Below are 21,833 nucleotides of genomic sequence, written 5' to 3'. Positions count from 1 at the left end.
CACTCCAACCACCTTCGAGCATATGATGGACAGCCTGCTTAAACACCTTAAATAGGTAAAAGTGCCTTTGCTATGTGGACGACATTGTCATTGTTTCAAGAACATATGAACAGCATCAAAGCCACCTGACAACCATGCTCAAGTGAGTTCACACTGCAGGCCTCCACTCAAATCTAGAAAATCTGCTCATCATGTATGATGCAGGGGAAAAAAAGGTCAATCTCTGACATACAGTTAATGGCAATGGAGTCCATCCCAATTCAGAGACAATAAGAGCAGTCACAGATTTTCTGACTCCTTGGAACTACCAGTGATTCAGTAACAATTTCTGTACCTAAGAATGCCACTTGCAAGAACTACTGCAGGGTGAGACCAATTTTGCTGTAAGGAGGTGCACAAAAGATCTTTGCCCTTAAGGAAGTGCTAGAAGTCCTAGAATTGCATGACGAGAATGCTGATACCGTACAGAAATTCACACTGATGTTGGAAGCTATAGGATAGGTGTGAATCTAGTACAAATTCAGAAAGTTTCTTAAAAGGTGACAGCACACACTTCCACAGGACACCAAGTCCAAGATGAACTACTCTACAATGGAGAGTGCCTTGATGTTGTTTGTGCCGTCAACAACTTTCAGCCACATTTATTAGGTAAACCAGTCACTTTTGTGACAGGACAATTCTCTATGCTGGCTGACAATCCTGAAGGATCCACCGTGTCGAATGGCGAGATTGCCACTGGGTCTTCAGAAGTAACATCACAGTGGCATATGAAAGTGGACTCTAACACAAGGACGCCAACTGCCTTTTGAGGAACACTTTGGTAGAACGCACAAATACTACTCCAGTATTTATGTGCACGTCAAACGGACACTGTGCTGCATGTGACTCATGTTGTTGTTGTTGTTGTTGTGGTCTTCAGTCCTGAGACTGGTTTGATGCAGCTGTCCATGCTACCCTATCCTGTACAAGCTTCTTCATCTCCCAGTACTTACTGCAACTTACATCCTTCTGAATCTGCTTAGTGTATTCATCTCTTTGTCTGCCTCTACGATTTTTACCCTCCACGCTGCCCTCCAATGCTAAATTTGTGATCACTTGAAGCCTCAGAACATGTCCTACTAACCGGTCCCTTCTATTTATCAAGTTGTGCCACAAGCTCCTCTTCTCCCCAATTCTATTCAATACTTCCTCATTAGTTATGTGATCTACCCATCTCATCTTCAGCATTCTTCTGTAGCACCACATTTCGAAAGCTTCTATTCTCTTCTTGTCCAAATTATTTATCGTCCATGTTTCACTTCCGTGCATGGCTACACTCCATACAAATACTTCCAGAAACGACTTACTCGATGTTAACAAATTTCTCTTCTTCAGAAACGCTTTCCTTGCCATTGCCAGTATGTGACTCGTACTGTGTGTATTTTGTAACCATAGTCCTATTTTGTACTACTACGGAGGAGTCAGGTGGTGTGTTCAAGGTCCAGCTTGCATTTTATATGCTTTTATGACGGATGGATTATATATCCAGTTACTTTTGCATCCATTTTCCATTTTATAGGACTTTATGATGGATGGGTTTCATATCCAGCTATTTTTACACAATTTGATTACGCCATTGAAAAGTGAAAGGTGTCACCGATATTAAATAATTTCACAACCAAGACTTTTTATTCTGAAATAATATGAAAATGGTTGGTGTCAGGAAGTGGTTGGCTTCTGACTCTTGCAGCATCTACATCAGAAGGTTGTATGAAGTGTTTTGTACAGAGCCACACCAGCAGTTAAAAAATTGTGGGGTGAATTAGTGAAAAGCTTTGTTTGTCACACAAGGACATTTTAGTAGTGATAATGTCTAGAATAACATAGTGAGTTCAGAGCCACTTTTTGCAAAGCCTACTATCTGAATTTAAAGGGAATTATGGTAAAGCATATTTTGAAACAGTAGATCATAAAATTTGTAATTTGTCTGGGCTTAGAGCACCTTATGATAAGTTTATTCCTGTAATATATTCCACCTGCAGTATGGTCGTGCAAAGGAGAGTTTTGTTAATTTCATTGGATGTCGATGAGACAAAGTAATAAGTAAATTCTGATATTTGCCACACTGTGTATTGTGTGTGGTGCATAAGGCTTACTGTGATAGGAAAGGAAACTGCACAAATATGTCACAAACACGAGCAGCTATTACAGCAGACACAGTATCAGCTCTGACAGAACAGGTTACATTATTAAAAGAACAGAATGAGCCAATGGCACAGCAGTTACATAGTCAAATGGGAAATCCTTCACACTCTTAAATGAAGTTAAATGAAGGCTTGCAGTACTTTTCCATCCGTGTATCTGCGGCTGCTAGTCTTATTTCCCTTTTTTCTGGCAAAACATTGGAGGATGTCACTATTTTTATTCAAGACATGTTTTATCCACAGCCAGATTGTGCAACTGGACTGAATAAACATCATTGCAGATGGCCAGATGGTGCTTGTTGGATGAAGGAAGTAAGAACATCATGCACCATGAGGTTTCGAGAAAACTAACCACATTTGCAGAGTTGGCAAATGGTTTAAAGCAGCAGTACAGTAAACAAACTAGTGCTTGTTTCTTTCGAGAAAAGTTAAGTAACTTGAGACAATTGTCAAATGAGACTGTTTAAGCGTTTTTGGACAGGACATGTATGCTGAACACCCAAACTTATGAGCTGACTAACAAATCGAATGCTGATGCAGTTTTATTGAGAAAAGCTGAGACTGGGGCACTGGATGTGTTCCTAAGAGGGATCTCTCCATAATTTTCTCGCAGAGTGAGAACGGAAAATCCACAAGATATAGCAGCTGTGTTGTAGGTAGTCAATTATCTGCAAGAGACAGACAGTGCTACTAAGTCTCGGAATGATCACAAAATGCTTGTGTCGAACTAAGAATGTAATTACTTTGGATGAAAGGGTCATTTTAAAGTCAATGTCATCAACCACAATGTCTTAATTGTCACTGGATTGGTCATACGGCACGGAAATGGAGATATAAGAAACAGGTTAACTATAATGGGAAAAAGTAATCGTTAAATGACAGTGGTAATCATCCTTCTGTTGAAGTTGATCTACACCAGCAAAATTCAGTTAGTTCAGGTGTATTCCATGAACTCATGCTCCTTTCACCCATTTTTGGAATACGAAAACTTCCTCTGGGGATGCTGAGAAATTTTGCAGAACGAGTTAATTGAAATTTCTTTAAAGATTTTCTTCTTCAACTTATACAAACATGCAGTTAATATATTGAAAAATATGTGAAACTCTAGGCCAAGGTAACGACTACATACAGCAAAATGCCAGTAAAGGACCATGTAATCACAGCATGGAATAGTCATGTAGCACATATAACAGATGTCACAGCTTCATCCAGTGTTCACTCAATGGTAGAAAATTGCAATGATTGTTGTCTTATTCATTCAGTAGATTGGTTCCGTCTGCTGGAGGTTGTAATAGTGACAGATGACAATATCATTTCAATTTTCCAGAAACCGCAAAAACACAATCAACTCAAAAGTGCAATCCCGGACCCCAAAGAAGATTCCCACTCCATTCTGCTCCCCCTATGTTTACTGCAAAAGTCAAACAATGGAAACTCCTGGTTGGAACAACAGATTGCTACTCACCATGAAGATGACTCATCGAGTTGCAGACAGACACAACAACAAGATGCTTACACATCACAGCTTTCAGTCAGAGCCTTCTTCAGCAAAGAAAACACACACATTCACACAAGCAAGCAGACCTCACGCACATCACTGGTATCACTAGCAGCTACAACCAGACTGTGACTGTCACGTGAACAGCAATCAGGGGAGGGGAAGAGGGAGGTGTAGGAGAGTATGGGTGGGGGAAGAGAAGACCACTGTCTGTTGGAGTATGCAGGGACAAGAGACTGCCAGGTGAAGTATGGAAGGTCTGGGAGCAGAAAAGGAGAGGTGCTGGGAAGGGGAAACAACAGGTGGGTACATTAGCAGACAGCAGTACACAAAGAGGGTGATGGAATGTGAATAAGGAGGAGGTGATCAGACAAGGGAGCAGAAACTGTTGGGTGGAGGGTATGGGGGCAGTAGGTTACCATAGTTTGAGGCCAGGATAATTTCAGGAGCACAGATACGTTGTAAATATAACTGCCATACGAGCAGTTCAGAAAAGCTGGTGGTGGATGGGGAGGATCCAGATGACCCAGGCTGTGAAACAGCCACTGAAATCTAGCATTTTATGTTCAGCTGTATGTTGTGTCACAGGTTGGTCCACTTTGCTATTCGGCACAGTCTGGCAGTGGCCATTCATCATTGTGAAAACTGGTTTGTAGTCACACCACACTATAAAAAGCTGTGCAATGTTTGCAGCAGATCCATCAAAGACCAGGCTACCTGTCAAAGCAGCCACGTTGTGTACCAGCTCTGCTTTAACCATTGCACAGCTTCTTATATTGTTAAGACTATCAAATAGGATGATCGCCACTGAAAAATTGTGACCAAGAGCAAAGTAGACCACCCTGTGGCACAACATGCTGCTGAACATAACTGCTAGACAGCAGTGGCTTCTTCTTCAGGCCATCTGGATACTCTGCTCCACCACCAGCTTTTATGAACTGTGCAGATGGAAGTTATCCCTACAACACATTCTCCACTCCTGAAATTATCCCACCCTCAATCTACAGTAACCTACTGTCCCCACATCCTCCACACAAGTTTCTGCATCCTAGTCCCATCACCTCCTCCTTCTTCGCATTCCCTCACCCTCTTTGCGTGCCACCCTCTGCCAATGTACCCGTCCGGTCTTTCGCCTTCCCTGCTCCCCTTATTATACCACCTACATCCCACTTTCTGACAGCGTCTGGGAGTCTAGATCCTGCACAACCTGCCAGACAGTGCTCTCCTTTCCCCCACCCACACCCTGCCCCTCCCCCCCCCCCCAGCCCAAATTGCCATTCACGTGAGAATGGCATTATGGTCGAGGATGCATGTGGTAACAGTCGTGCAAGTGTGTGTGTGTGTTTTTTTGATGAAGAGGGCTTCAGCTAGAAGCTATGTATAAGTGTCTTCTTGTACCTGTCTGCAACCCAAAGGGTCATCTTCAAAGTGACTAACAATCTCCTATCTTCTTCCTAATATTGTTGACTGCATAACTGTTCTGTTGACTGCATAACTGTTAGATTCTACTGAAGTGATCTCAGTAGTGCAGCCTACAGTAGTTAATAGCAATGCACATGGGCATGTTGTCTCAACCCATATGTACAAAGGCTGTGTTTCAGTAGGATACTGTCCAGCCCCACACAAAAGGAAAGTGTAGGCCTTATTCCTTATCTGCATGGTTATCTGAAACAGTATACATCAAACTTGTTTAGGATAGTCAGAACTGATATGCAAGGCCAGCTGCACATTCAAACCCCACGAAATGAGATTCCATGTGCATCCCAGGCCATTGTTGAATCCATGTTACAATATTTATACTGATTACTGAATTATCTTCTGGATATAATGGATTTGTTCCAGCAGCAGTTTTAATCATTAACACACAAAGGAAATGATGTTCTAGCATCAATTTTGATTGCTTACAACTGTTTCTGACTAATATTGGGGTGTTCCTTGCAATTAAGCTCAAAAGTTAGAAGAACTGGGTACCAATGTAAAAAAAAAAAAAAAAATGAGCTTAATAGCACACCTACTTCCATTACATGGAGAGAATGGCACACTGTGTAAAGTAACAGTCTCTCATCATGATGAATAAATACTAACACTGCATGGAATCAAGAGATTTCTACTACAAGAAAGAAAATATTTAAGAACTCAATTCGCAAGAACAATTAATTCTAGATCCTCTCAACACAGAACTTGAGTGAAATAATAATTTTGTGAAAAATCCTTATTTGTGACATTTAATTTGGCACATACAAGAAAGAAGATTTTGAGTTTAACGTCCTGTCTACAGTGCGGTCATCTGAGATGGAGCACAAGCTTGGATTGCGAAAAGAGGTGAGAGATACTGGTAGTGCACTTTTTTTAAGGAACCATCCCTGCATTTGCCCCAATTGATTTAATGAAATCACCAACAACCTAAACCTGGGTGACCTGATGGGGCTTTGAAGCACCATCCTCTTGAATGATGAGTCCAATGTGCTAGCCACTGGCAGAAACATCTATATCTGTGATTCCAGAGTAACAATGTTACATAAAGAGCTCAATGGGTACTACAATTTACCTCCTACCTTTTTCAAACAGGAAGGTTATGCAAGAGGAAAAATGGGCTCTCAATCATTCGTTTGATTTCAGTCTTGTGATTAATGTTTTCCATAATGGCCAATGTATTTCCCTTAGTTTCTCTTATTGCATTTCATTGAAATCCATCATGCCCTCTTCACTAAATAAACTGGTATCCAAACTGCTCCCGACGAATACTCTGATTACTCAATTGTTGTGCGAACCATTTCATACAAATTATAAGATACAAATCTTTATACTGGGCGTTTATCACCTGCACGTCTCCCTGAATTTGACTGTTTCCTTACAATGTCATCTCCCTTTATCCTACTGAGTCATCTGTGAACACCAGAGCTACAAATGGATCAGTTCATTTACATATACATCGTGACAACAACCATTTCACAAATCTTAATCTAACTGAGTAAGTGTGGTTGTTAAAGGATCCTTTTCTTGGTTCACTGTTTGATACACGCCTTTAAGCTGACGTATGTATCATCTTCCACCACAAATAACACTTCACTTTATACTATTTTGGATGCATGTAACATTGTGAAAAAGTTGAAAGCCATGTACATTATTTGGCGTACGGGAAGACGATCATCACAAAGTGGATCACAAAACATACTGCTCGCCCACCTAATTATAAGCCACAAATCTTATTCCTAAAACAAGCGTCAAAACCTACGAAGCTAAAGGTCACTGAGAGGAACATGTGGAGCAGCAATATGAAGTCATTCACCAAGACAGAACACTCAGCAAGGTATGTACACACAGTTACCATCCTTTTCAGCTGGTATACTGACCACCACAATACTTATGTTTCCCAAAAATGTATTTCATTTCCTTGTTTCTGGAGCCATTTAATGACACCATTAAAATGCGGTATTTGCAAGGCTGGTGCAGTAGGTTTCTAGGGATAGAAAATGAGTCACAAAATTATTCAACAAGCAACATCTTTCACGTCTGCTGTTCAATGCCTCTAGATATCTATGACTAAGAAACCGTTTGCGTACGTAACTTCGTAGATTTGTAATGAAATTAATATAACTTTACGCGAGATAACGTGTAAATAGCCTAATAATTAACACAAACAGGTCATTTACAGCAATGTTTACAAACAGCGGTGAACTGGACAAAGCGACTTTCTCTCCAAAAAAAATAGAACATGTTTCTGAGCTCTTACGAACTCGCAACTTGGTTAAAAACAGCTCAAACACTGCGTCTGCTACACGGATGGTTGTAAGTTACCCCAGGAAGAAACACTGGTACCACAACAATGCAAATATTGACAGCTTTCAATTGTACATTTCATTTCATTAGAAGCATCTTTTATTAGAGTTTCTCATGTCTACGTTGTGTTACGATACTATTGTAACATTGTTTTCAACTCATTCGGAATAACGCATTTTTCCAAATGCAGAGGTCGCTTTTTTCCTTGTTTCTGTTACTAATTACTAAAGTTATTGCTGCGGAAAGACATTATCTGTCTTTGTAAGCACCGAGAACAAAACAACAAACTTACAAAACGTCCTCTAATAATACATCATTAACTATAAAACTACGAGAAAAACGATTGGCATACAGTTAGTGTGTACAGGTTGACGTTATTCCACAATGCATCAACCGCAGGAGACAGTACTCTGCGATAATTTACCATTTCCAACAGCGAAACGGCTGCCTGCTAACAAATACCCATTTGAAGTATATCGGCAAACATCTTCTACCTATCTCTGCTTTGCGAATGCAAGTAAACTAGTATAACAATCTTTGACCTGGAGGACCAAAGCTTGACACTTGGCGCAGTTGAAGATATCCATCAGCCTTACGGGGCAGGCAAACGTACAATATATATTGACAATCCCAGTTTGTCAAATTGTCAATATATTGAAGCGAACTCACAGCATCAATAACAATGACAAAAGTTGTCAGTCGACAACGTGCTTTCACAAGGTTAACATGTCGAACACCCAAATGAAAGTGTGTGCTATGTCGAACACCCAAATGAAAGAGTGTACCATAATTATATTAGATATTGCGTGCAATCAACAGCGAAAAGGAGGGCATGAGTCCGAGAATAGCTAGAAAAAAAGTAGTGACTGGTCATTTGTTAATTTACTGATAAATCAGAATCGAAAGATTTCGTATGTTATTTTTCGTACGACAAACTGGCAATGTTGATAGGAGAGAAAGCAGAGAAACAAAATACATTAATGAGAGAGGCAATTCCAGTCGACGACAGATTAGGTGTAGCTTTCTGCTTTCGGGGGCAGATAATAATTTGAATGCTAGAAGTTGAACTCTGGAAAACAGCATACACATTTAGTAAAATTCTGTGTAAATCTGTGAAGCAATTACACCTGCTTGCCACAGGTACGTTCAGGCAATTACGTAAACAAATGTTTTTCGTTTTGCAATAACCTGGTGACACTGAAATGCATTTCAAAGACCACTTACCGGTTATTGCAGATGTATGACGTATTTTTCGAAGTGGAACCGTCTTCCCAAACTGTTATGTAATTTACCAATCTAATACTATATTTTCGAATTAATTAAGCAAGCAGTGTCATCAAGAGTCCTCCACTGACCATCCTAAAGCTTACCCTCGCATAGGTTAATTAAAAAAACGAGGATCATGGAATGTAGTCGAATTAAATCGGGCGATGCTGAGGGTATTAGATTAGGAAATGAGACACTTAAAGTAGTAAAGAAGTTTTGCTATTTGGGGAGCAAAAGAACTGATGATGGTCGAAATAGAGAGGATATAAAATGTAGACTGGCAATGGCAAGGAAAGCGTTTCTGAAGAAGAGGAATTTGTTAACATCAAGTATAGATTTAAGTGTCAGGAAGTCGTTTCTGAAAGTATTTGTATGGAGTCTAGCCATGTATGGAAGTGAAACATGGACGATGAATAGTTTGGACAAGAAGAGAATAGAAGCCTTCGAAATGTGGTGCTACAGAAGAATGCTGAAGATTAGATGGGTAGATCACGTATGATGAAAAATATTATTTTAAATGCAAGAAAAATTTTTATTAACTTTATAATTACACCCTGGATACGAAAAAAACACATTTACTGAAAAAAATCACAGAAGTTACATACAAGCCAAGAATAAACATATTCACAGGAGAGTCATGGAGCAGCACATAAATATAAACGTCAAGGAATTTTTTCTTTTCTTTTAACACTTCCTCCAAAAGAAAAAAATCATGAAATTATTGCTTTGTCTATTGCATGCCAATTTATGGACATAGAAAATTAAATCGGACTCGTTCAAGGGGTTTCGTCAAAATATCTGCCAACTGGTTGTGTCCATCAATGTGTTCCAAGAAAATCTCACCGTTCAGATATCTTTCACGAACATAGAAATGTCGGACCTCTATATGTTTAGAACGTCGATGATATTCTGGATTTTTTGCCAACTTCAATGCACTAGCATTGTCAATGTAAAGACCAGGTTGAGATTCATTGGGAGAGTCCTTAGAAAATGTAGTCCATCAACAAAGGAGGTGGCTTACAAAACACTCGTTCGACGTATACTTTAGTATTGCTCATCAGTGTGGGATCCGTACCAGATCAGGTTGACAGAGGAGATAGAGAAGATCCAAAGAAGAGCAGCACGTTTCGTCACAGGGTTATTTGGTAACCGTGATAGCGTTACGGAATTATTTAACAAAATCAAGTGGCAGACCCTGCAAGAGAGGCGCTCTGCATCGTGGTGTAGCTTGCTCGCCAGGTTTCGAGAGGGTGCGTTTCTGGATGAGGTATCGAATATATTGCTTCCCCCTACTTATACCTCCCGAGGAGATCAAGAATGTGAAATTGGAGAGATTAGAGCGCGCACGGAGGCTTTCAGACAGTCGTTCTTCCCGCGAACCATACACGACTGGAACAGGAAAGGGAGGTAATGACAGTGGCACGTAAAGTGCCCTCCGCCACACACCGTTGGGTGGCTTGCGGAGTATAAATGTAGATGTAGATGTAGCACTGGAGGCTGCCCAGACATTTCCATTAATTCTGATAGCAGACGACGTAACCAAACTAACTCTTTCGCTCCTTCACTAGCTGCAATTATTTCCGCCTCGGTTGTGGATGTGGCCACTACTTTCTGCAACTGACTTGTCCATGACACTGCACCACCTGAGTACTTAGCAAGAATTCCAGTTGTTGAGCGCCTTGTCCGGTTATCACCTGCGAAATCTGCATCAGCGTAAATCTTTAACTCTTCTTTTTTATTATATACAATTCCAAAATTTAAGGCCCCTTTCAAATAACGGAAAATGCGCTTTACTCTATTCCAGTCTTCCGTGGTTGGTTTCTCCATAGCTCGAGCAGCTTTATTGACTGCAAAAGTGATGTCTGGACGAGTTACTGTTGAAAGGTACATGAGACAACCAATTGCTTCACGGTAGGGTACAGATGACGAAACTTCTTCGTTTTGATTATTGTCCTGACGTCCAATAGGAGTTGAGGTTGTATTGCATTCTGCCATTCGAAATCTTTGCAGAATTTCTTCTGTGTATTTCTCTTGACTTATCATTATTACTCCATCTTCATATTGCTTTATTTTTATGCCAAGAAAATTGTCAAGACTGCCAGTTGTTATTTCGAATTCATGTCGTAAAACAGCCATAAAACAGCAATTTCTTTCTTGTTACTGCCGACAATCAGGCCATCATCAACGTAGATTGCCACATAAAGGCTATTTTCATTTTGTCTACGATAAAATAGGCATGGGTCTGCATCACTGTTTGAAAAACCAGCTTTCTTCATGAACTCAACAAAACGTTTGTTCCAGCAACGTGGTGCTTCCTTCAACCCATAAAGACTCTTTTTTAAGAAACACACTCGACCTGTACCATCTTCGAAACCTTCTGGTTGTTCCATATATACTTCATCTTCAAGTATTCCATTCATAAAAGCTGTCTTTACATCGAATTGTTCTAGCAGCATTTTCTTTGAAGCAGCTATAGCCAACAGAGTTCGAATGGTGTCATAACGTGCCACAGGACTAAAGGCGTTGTCATAATCAATTCCTGCTTTCTGAATACAGCCTTTTGCAACCAATCTGGCTTTAAAGCGAGTACCTCCATTGACTGCAACCTTTCGCCATAGAACCCAGCGGTTTTGCAATAATTTGGCATTCTTCGGACAGTCAACCACCAGCCAGGTATTATTTTTCTTTAGTGATTGAAGTTCTTCACTGATAGCTTGCATCCATTCTTCCTTCTCATTTGACTGCAATATTTCTGAAAAACAGTTTGGATCTTTGTATTCAAGTGCATCAACTTTTGTTGCCATACAAAATTCACCACTTTCAATCCAGGTTGGTTTTCTTTCTTGTCTTTTATTCTTCTGTTTCTCTTCATTAGAAGATTCAGCAGCTTCTGCTTTTAGAATTTCTGTTAATTCATTATTTTCATCAGATTCACTCGACTCTTGACTTTCTCTAGAATCGAGAATGCCAATTTTTTCTTGAGTTTGACTGCCTCCAGAAGTGTACAGTCTAGGAGATTTACGTTGGTCACCTGTAGATGAATTCGGATCATTAAATTCTTCCTGAGGGGCTTCAAATTCAATATGATCACTATATTCAACATGATCACTATGTAAATCACAAACAATTTCTGGCTAAAATTTCACATCGTGACTCAACACCACTTTTCTTTTAGATGGAATCCAAACTCTAAACCCATCTTTATCATTAACATATCTAACAAGTCGTCCAAAAACTGCCTTATCATCAAACTTGGAACGGGATTGTTTGTTAATGTGAACATAGCAGCCTGTGCCAAAAATTCTGAGATGATCAAGTCGTCCTACTGGTCGATTAAACCATAGTTCATAAGGGGTTTTATTTTCAACTGAAGATTTTCCAGTACGATTTATTAGGTAGACTGCTGTGTTACATGCCTCTGCCCACAACCCTTTAGGTAATTTACTCGGATTTAGCACTGACCGGGCAGCTTCAACAATGGTCCTATTTTCCCGTTCAGCCATACCATTTTGATCAGGAGTGTAAGGAGGAGGAATCAGTAGTTCTATTCCCCTGTCTGCAAGCAGTTCACTGACATTCTTATTGTTAAATTCTTTGCCACCATCACATCTAAATTGTTTGACAACATGTCCATTAATTCGTGCTTCATTTAAAAACTGCTTAAGCACAGTACACACTTCGCTTTTGTGTCTTAAAAAGAAAATTCGACGAAATTTACTAAAATCGTCTTTGAAACATACATAATAATGCTTACCTCCAAAAGATTTCGTGCTCATTGGTCCATTGACATCTGCGTGGATTAATTCACCAGTACTGGTAGCGCGTATTGTTTGTGTTTTGAATGGCAGCCTATGCATCTATCCAACCGCACAGTTGTCACAAAATTCACTCTTGGCATCTTCCACATAAATGTACATTTCTTTTAAAATACTTTGCGCATGTTGTTTATTTTGATGACCAAACGTTTCATGGTACACTTGCAATGTTTCGGATGAAGTCATCAAGCTCATATGATTCATTTTTGCATTTCTAACAACACGCATGTTCAACACATAAAGTCCATTTTTTGCATAACCTGTCATAACAATATTGCCACTGACTTGTTTTCGAACACAGACATTATTATAACTAAAATTAGTACTGTAGCCTCTCCAGGAAGTGGCTCTCACAGAGAACAGATTAGCACTTGCATCAGTGACGTACAAAACATTGTCTATTCTAGCATTGTACCATTTATTGTTTCGTCGAATTTGGATGTAAACTGCTCCTTGACTGTACGCACACATTTTGACATCTTGTTTTCCCAATGAAACTACTTGAGGAGCATCAAATTCACAATACGAAACAAAATACTGTTTGCTGGGAGTGATATGATTTGTAGCGCCACTGTCGCAATAGCATTTATTTGGGTCACTGTGATTACTGGTACACACACCCATAGCGTATGAAGTAAATGCAGCGTGTTCACTTTCTCGTTTCTTCTCTTTTCTTTTATTGCTGTCACGAGTGTTCTGTGGACACTCTGCAGCCCAGTGACCTAATTGTTTGGATATATCACACGGAAACTTCTGTTTTAATTGTGACTTCGTCATCTTTACTTGCTGATTACTTGTTTGCCGTTTTCTTGTTTTAGAAACGACGAAACCTGCACTTCCAGTAATGTCTCGTTCACGCAGTTCAATAGTACAGTGTTTTTCAATCAATAAATTCAAGCTTTGCTTTTCTGTCGGTATCGTATCCCAGAGAACCTTAAAATTTCCGTAGTCTTTTCCCAGTGTAGACAAAATTCGACCATTTAAGATTCTTTCAGATAGTGTATTTTCTTCACGTTTTGCGAATTCATCGTTCAGGTCCACGAATAACTTTTGCAGTTTGGCCACATGTGCACTAATATTTTCCGTTTCATCACGTTTAATACGGAAAAATGCTTCAATCAACATATTCAAACGCTGAGTACTGCTACGTTCAAATCGGGCGCGTAATTTGTCCCAGATTTCTTTAGCATTCTTGCACGTTAAGACGAGTTCTGCAACAGGTTTACTTAGCGCACTTGCTATAAGACTTGCTGCCTTTGCGTCGTCCTTGTGCCACTCCACATACGCTTCTTTTTGTGCACTTGCCGCATCTTGCAGCAACTCTACACGTTCACGCGTACCGTTAATAATATCTTCTAGTCCATATGAATGCAGCACCATAGAAATATGCTATTTCCATTTGGCCCAGTCGTCAGGTCCTTCAAGCTTATCAATGCTGACCTTATAATCGCCGCTAGCAGCCATGTTTCTTTGCAGACATAGGCTCATTTCAAATATTGTTTTAATTAAACTATGTTGTTTGCCTTTACACATGTACTGGGCCCATAACCTGATGAAAAATATTATTTTAAAGGCAAGAAAACATTTTATTAACTTTATAATTGTTGGAATTGTGTGAACAATATAGTTCGTGTGTGACGGCGCAAAGTGCACTGTGTAAAATAGACCTCTTTGGCATTGTCTAACACTCTTTGTGTGCACTAATTATTCTGTTGTGTTTGCTGTAAATTTTTTTTGTTCTTGAATGTGCAAATATAGTTATTAGTAAAATGTCCTTTTTTCTCCTTAATACTTATCCAGCTGCGTAAATTACAATAGGTTATGGGCCCAGGCTGCATTTGGAATAAGTATATCAATAAAATAGTAGGGAGAAAGTATTGGAAAAGTTCCAATTTACGTGAAGTGCGAGTTATCCTTACAAGACGATCGCAATTTTTTTCCGCATTATTTTTCGGTGTTCTTTACGGCAATAAAAAAGCAAGTTACCGTTAAGAATGAGTGCGGCACAAATTCCACAGATTGAAAGACTTATAGATCGCGAAAACTATGCAACCTGGAAGTTCGCAGTAGAAGCTTATTTACGTTTAGACGACATATGGGACGTGGTAGATGGGACAATGAAATCCACAGATCAGAATTATTCAAATAAAGATAGGAAAGCAAAATCAAAATTGATATTACTGATTGATTCGGTGAATTATGTTCACGTTGAAAAAGCTGCTACAGCGAAAGAAGTCTGGGACAATTTACGAATTGCTTTCGAGGTGGTGGTCTTACGAGAAAAGTAGGATTATTACGCGAGTTAATTACCACTCGTCTGGACAAATGTAAGAGTGTAGACGAATACGTTAACAAAATAATAACCATGTCGAACCGACTGAGAAACATCAGATTCGAGATCGCTGACGAATGGATAGGAACGTTGCTGTTGGCAGGACTGCCCGAAAGGTATGCACCTATGATTATGGGACTTGAAAGCTCGGGTAAACCAGTCACAGGCGACAGTGTTAAGGTGAAAATCCTGCAGGACGTAAAGAGTGCTCCAAGCTGTTGTACATTGGAGAAGGAAGGTGCGTCTGCTCTCTACTCTAAAAACAAAAAGGAGAAATCGGTGAGGTGCTATAAATGTCAGAAGATGGGACATATTGCGTCTCAGTGCAAAGAAAAAGTAAGCCCAAGATCAGACACTCAGCAAAAGAGGTATGTTACTGATAGCCCAGAGAGAAGGACCAATAACAAAGGTAAGGCACTCTCATGTTTTTATTCTTTTGGTGGGATGAGTAATCGTGATATGGAATGGATTTTAGACTCAGGTGCATCTGTGCATATTGTTAAAGACAAATCACTTCTTTATGACATCAAAGATAAGACTCATATGGGAATATCTACTGTTGATGGTAACAAGCTCCAGTGTCACCTGGCTGGGAAACTAGATCTACATGTAAGTGTAAATAGTGAATCAGATATCGTTACAGCACACAATGTTCATTATGTGAAAAATATGGCAACTAACCTGCTGTCTGTAGGGGAAATTGTCAAGAAAGGAAATACAGTCACTTTTGACATGCAGTGTGCAAGAGTAATCAGTGAAAGTGGTGAAGTTATAGCTACAGCAAGTAACGAAAGGGGCATTTTTAAGTTGGATACCATGGACAGTAAACATAAAAATGCTAGTGATTCAATATATTCAGCAGAAGGTTTTTTATGGAACTGGAGGTTTGGACATCTAAATAGAAAGAGTATGTCTATAATAAAGGATATGGTAAAGGGAATACAGAATTTTAGTGTATCCAAGGATCCTTGTGTGACATGTATAAAGGGAAAACAAGCAAGGTTACCCTTCAAGACTAGTAAGAGTAAATCCGCAGAAGTCTTACAGTTAATCCATACAGATGTATGTGGCCCAATGGAGTGTGAATCCATAGATGGGAGTAATTATTTTCTTACGTTTATTGATGATTACTCATGATATACTCATGTTTATTTTCTTAGTTCTAAAGACCAAGTGAAAGATATCTTTGAGGAATATTGCAATATGGTTGAAAGGTGGACAGGAAAGAAGATCAAGATCATCAGGTCTGACAATGGGATAGAATACATTAACCAGAAATTGAAGAATCTTCTGGCAGAAAAGGGAATCAGGCATCACACTACCATAAGGTACAGCCCATCTCAAAATTGGGTTGCTGAGAGGGCTAATAGGACCATTGTTGAGAAAGCAAGGAGCATGATGACTGACGCTGAATTATCCAAAGAATTTTGTGCAGAGGCAGTGTCAACAGCCGTATATTTGAGCAATAGATCACCTACAAAAGCATTAAAGAATAGAACCTCTTATGAGATATGGATAGGAAAGAAACCTGATCTAAGCAATATAAGGGTTTTTGGGTGTGATGCAATGGCACATATTCCAAAACAGCTAAGAGGAAAATGGGATCCGAAAGCTAAAAATTATATTTTTGTAGGCTGTTGTGAAAATTCAAAGGGCTGCCGATTAATGGATCCATTGACTAAAAAGATTGTCACAAGTAGAGATGTAATATTCTTTGAAAATAGAAAGGACTCAAAAGAGAGCAAAACCACTAAGTCAACTGCACCTAGTTCAGAAGGTGAAACCTTGTGTGAGGAAATAGAAAGTGAAGAAGAGGAAGACGACAGCCAAGGACACATGGATACAATTTATGATGACAATGAGTTAGAGGATGTAAAAAATGGAGAAAACAATGTAAGGCGTTCTTCTCGTGTGCCAAAACCGAAGAAATATCCGGATTTTGAGATGTATACAGCACAGTCTTTTAATGATGAGCCAAGAACAGCAGAAGAAGCAATGAGTGGCCCAAACTCTCAATAATGGGAAGAAGCGATGAAGAGAGAATTAGAATCTTTATATCAGAACGAAACCTTTGAATGGGTAGATATGCCAAGAGATATGAAACCACTGCAGGCAAGATGGGTATTCAATTTGAAGAACCCTGAAAGCTCATCACCAAAATACAAAGCAAGACTTGTGGTAAAAGGATATTCACAAAAACAAGGGGTAGATTACGAAGAAACTTTTTCACCTCTAGTCAAGTATGCATCATTGAGATATCTTTTAGCCTTGGCAGTAACACGAAATTTAATAATTAATCATATGGATGTTAAAACGGCATATTTAAATAGGAAATTGGAGGAGGAGATATATATCATTTCACCAAGGGAAACCATAAAAACCAGATCAGAAAGTAAAAAGATTTGGCGTTTGAGGAAAAGTATTTATGGACTTAAACAAAGTGGACGTTGCTGGAATCGATGTCTACACGAAGCTCTAATAAATATGAATATGAAGCAATCCAAGGCAGATCCCAGCATTTACTATAAAGGGAGAAAAGAAGAAATAATAATAATGGCGATATGGGTGGACGATTTCTTTATCCTGACTGAAAGTGAAGGCCAAATGAGAATTTTCAAGAAACAGCTGCAAACCAAGTTTAAGGTGCATGATTTGGGAGAAGTCAAACGTTATTTAGGTATGCAGATTACTAAGGATGAAGAAAGACAAGAATTGAGCATAAGTCAATCATCATACACGGATAAAATATTAAAGAAATTTGGCATGAGTGATTGCAAACCCATAAGTACTCCAATGGAAGTAGGAGTGAAGTTAAGTGTAAATGAGACTGATGTGGAATGTGACAAGAATGTTCCTTATTTAGAAGCAGTAGGGAGTCTGTTATATTTGTCTCAAACGTCACGACCCGACATTGTTTTTGCCACCAATGCAGTGAGCAGATATTGCAGAGACCCAAAGGAAAAGCACTGGAAAGCTGCAAAGAGGATACTCCGATACCTAAGAGGAACCTCAAACTATGAGTTAAAATACCATAGAGATGGTTACGCAAAACTAGAGGGGTATAGTGATGCGGACTGGGGGAGTGATTTGGGAGACAGATACTCCACCACTGGCTGCTGTTTTAAATTAATGGGGAGCCTCACACCATGGTCCTGTCAAAAGCAAAAAACTGTTGCATTGAGCACCATGGAGGCCGAGTATATGCCACTGTCTTACACCACACAGGAAGCATTATGGCTACGAACATTAATAAGTGAAATAGAACCCAGTTTAATTGAGGAACCTACAACCATCTTCTGTGACAACAAGAGAGCCATAAACCTAGCTAAAAATGATGTTACTAGTGCTAGGACAAAGCATATTGATATACGGCACCATTTCATTCGGGACCACATAGAGCGACAGAACATTGCCGTGGACTATCTGCGCACATAAGACATGCTAGCTAACCTTCTGACCAAACCCTTGGAAAGGGAGAAGTTTGAGAAGATTGTGGGATTATTTGGTTTATCTTGTGGAAGCAACAAACAAAATGTAAGTTCAAGGAGGGGTGTTGGAATTGTGTGAACAATATATTTCGTGTGTGATGGCGCGAATTGCACTGTGTAAAATAGACCTCTTTGGCATTGTCTAACACTCTTTGTGTGCTCTAATTATTCTGTTGTGTTTGCTGTAAATTTTTTTGTTCTTGAATGTTCAAATATAGTTATTAGTAAAATGTCCTTTTTTTCTCCTTAATACGTATTCAGCTGCGCAAATTCCAATTAATAATTACACTCTGGATACGAAAAAAACCCACATTTACTGAAACAAAAACACAGAAGTTACATACAAGCCAAGAATAAACATATTGACAGCAGAGTCTTGGAGCAGCACATAAATATAGATGTCAAGGAATTTTTTCTTTTCTTTTAACAACGTAACTAATGAGGAGGCACTGAATAGAATAGGGGAGAAGAGGAGTTTGTGGCACAACTTGACAAGAAGAAGGGACCGGTTGGTAGAGCATGTTCTGAGGCATCGAGCGATCACAAATTTAGCATTGGAGGGCAGTGTAGAGGGTAAAAATCGTAGAGGGAGACCAAGAGATGAATACACTAAGCAGATTCAGAAGGATGTAGGTTGCAGTAAGTACTGGGAGATGAAGAAGCTTGGAAAGGATAGAGTGGCATGGAGAGCTGCATCAAACCAGTCTCAGGACTGAAGACCACAACAACAACAGGTTAATTAAAATTGTTTTGTTTTTAAACACTACTTGGAAAATTGTATTTGAGGTATGATATGCACAAAGGTGAATTAAAAACATAAACAGTGCACACTAACCCCACGTGACTGCTTGATGAAGTTCTTTTAACGAGATAGTGGAAAATAGAGTCAGACTGTCAATAGATGATCTCACACATTCAGTTTGTATTGACAATATTGAGAATATTTTGAAGGCCTCCAATACTGGTCGTTAGTATTTCTATTACTGAGAAGGTGCTAACACGTGAAATCAGTTGGTCGACATATTGACAGTTTGAAAATGTTATTGTACGTGTGAAGGCTCCTTTACGTACCATCTGTTAAAAGAAAAAGAAAAAATCCTTGAGGTCTTTGTTTATGTGTTGCTCTGCTGACAATATCTTTATTCTTTGCTTTTGTGTAACTTCTGTGTTTTTTTTCAGTAAATGTGTTTTTTTTTTTCGTCTCCAGGGTGTAATTATAAAGTTAATAAAATGTTTTCTTGCCTTTAAAATAATATTTTTCATCAGGTTATGGGCCCAGTACACGTGTAAAGGCAAACAACATAGTTTAATTAAAATAATATTTTTCATCGCCATCAATGTCGTTTAAAGATCCGTTTAAACTAGACGGAATGGAAATGCACGGCATTCCACAATGCATTTCAAATTGAGGCATTTACATAGGCCATCAACAGAAAAAAAAGAAGACAAGCCGTCAAGGTCAAACGGTCTAAGGAACAAAGTTTTTTCATTGACATGACATCGGAAGTCAACCTATTTTCGACAAGCTCAGTAACACTTATTGTAGTAGTGGATTTGTTGCTTTACATCTTCAAAGGCTCCATTTTTATAATTTTCTTTTTCGTGAGACACTGCAAATGTTCCATGACTACTTCGATATTCATTCCATTGACAAGGAAAATATACAGGGTAACACTCTTTTACAGCACTTGCTGCAAACGTGACCTCGTCTTGATATCATGCGGAATATCGATTATCGACTTTGTGACGAGGAAGAATATGTATTTTATTGCTCCTCGATTCAGTCGCAGCATTTTAAGCTGTCCTCTGACGTCCCTGCCTAACCATACACTATGAAATCGCTAAATATTTATTTCAGCCTTCGTTCTCAAATCAGACAGAATGTAAATAATATCGAATATGGCAGAACATTACATTCATGAGAATGTCCCACAATGCGTTAACAATACTTACGTGAAAAATTTTTTACATATGGCGAAATATGAATTTATCTTTTGAGTCCAGCAACCACGAAGTTATCAATTGCGCAAGCATTTAGTTGTGTGAAGGGCTTATCAATGTCTCTCTTAAAGGCTTATATCGTTGACGCGCTTTTAAATGACATTTAATGATAATGCTGACAAAATCTCAGTGCTCTGTTACCTTGAAAGGACATACTGCAAATTATAACAGAAGCACGTTTCATGCTTAATTTGTAAATTATTTACAATAAAGGCCAATTCACACCCGCCGTTACAACACCGTCACGCCACAGAACCGTCGCGTCAAGGTGTTTTCACCGTCCATCACGCCAAGTGCGTGGATTGCGATCTTCGCAAGATGGTTTCCAACTGTTTTTGCAGGCTAAGTCCGCACAGCAAACACGCAACGCTGTAACCCATGTACGTCGATGGTGGAGTTCACATACCGGTATGTGCGAAACTAACATGTACTGGACTCAAATGGTTTACAGCTTGCAGGGGTAGCGTGTATGCAAATCAACACACAAAAGAGTGGGGCCCGAAAACTGTGATTAAGTGGTATAGAAGGGAAATTTCGCACACTATACAAGAAGCTCGAGGCAGAGCTTTATGTTTTAGGAAGTCGATGCACCAGTTTTTTTTTTTTCATTTGCTACGTCAAATTGCACCCAGAATTACTACAAGGAACGCAGTGTTAAGAACTGCCATCCCATGCCACGAAAAACCGGTTTGTTTGAGGTTATATTAGGGTGTTCATTTCATTTTCATTGAAAAAGGGAACATTTAAAATAAATTAGAGAAAAACCTGGGACAATGAAGAAAAAAAACTGGACATAAATAGTGTATTGACTAAATTTAATACACATACAAGTTTACCTTTACAATGTGCACTCAGATGATCCCAGATCACTTTACCATTATTCTGCCACACTATTACCATACTTTTCACTTTTATGTACTTTATCAAGTAGTGCATTTTCGTTTGAAATTGTGTCATAAAAGCCAGTACGCGATACACCATTAAAGTGTGTTTTGACAATGAGCAAGGCCCTCACCGTTTCAACTTTCATTCTTGTTTGTTGTTTTTCATCTGACCACAAAGAGTTCACTAACAAAAACACACGCTCCACAGCAGCATTTGACCCAGGAATTGCCAGACAAAACTCCACCAAATAAATCATGTTTTTCATGTTAATGTTTTTACTTTTGAAATAAGCAAATATTTTACACCACGTTCCACTAACACTTTCTTTGTCTCCTTCTTCACTTTTTATGAAGTTCTGTTCACATGAAAATTCATCGAACAGTTCGGCTTCATCAACAGGAAAATTTAGTACAATACTTTTAACAAAAACACAACAGTCCTGAATATCCTTACACTGTAGCTGCTCCTTTTCAGTATTAACCCCGTCGAATGCTTTAAAAGGTGTGAGAAATGGTACACACCATTCTTTAATATACTCAATGCAAGAGTCATCGAAGAAGTCAGCATGAATATGAAATTGTTCTA

General features: G+C 39.1%; 1 protein-coding gene across 2 annotated transcripts in view; it reads right to left on the bottom strand.

Annotated features, from left to right (window-relative positions):
- LOC126480669 (hamartin) overlaps positions 1-8,023 on the bottom strand; it is a 234,346-nt gene extending 226,323 nt beyond the window's left edge. For both annotated transcript variants that reach the window (XM_050103892.1, XM_050103893.1), the window contains exon 1: positions 7,886-8,023. The gene's annotated coding sequence lies outside the window, so the exon portion shown is untranslated. The remainder of the gene's footprint in view (positions 1-7,885) is intronic.
- Between the last annotated feature and the right edge of the window lie 13,810 nt (positions 8,024-21,833).

This window comes from Schistocerca serialis, chromosome 5, assembly GCF_023864345.2.
Source record: "Schistocerca serialis cubense isolate TAMUIC-IGC-003099 chromosome 5, iqSchSeri2.2, whole genome shotgun sequence".
NCBI classification, from domain to species: Eukaryota; Metazoa; Arthropoda; class Insecta; order Orthoptera; family Acrididae; genus Schistocerca; species Schistocerca serialis.
This window is presented reverse-complemented; position numbering and strand designations above follow the sequence as displayed.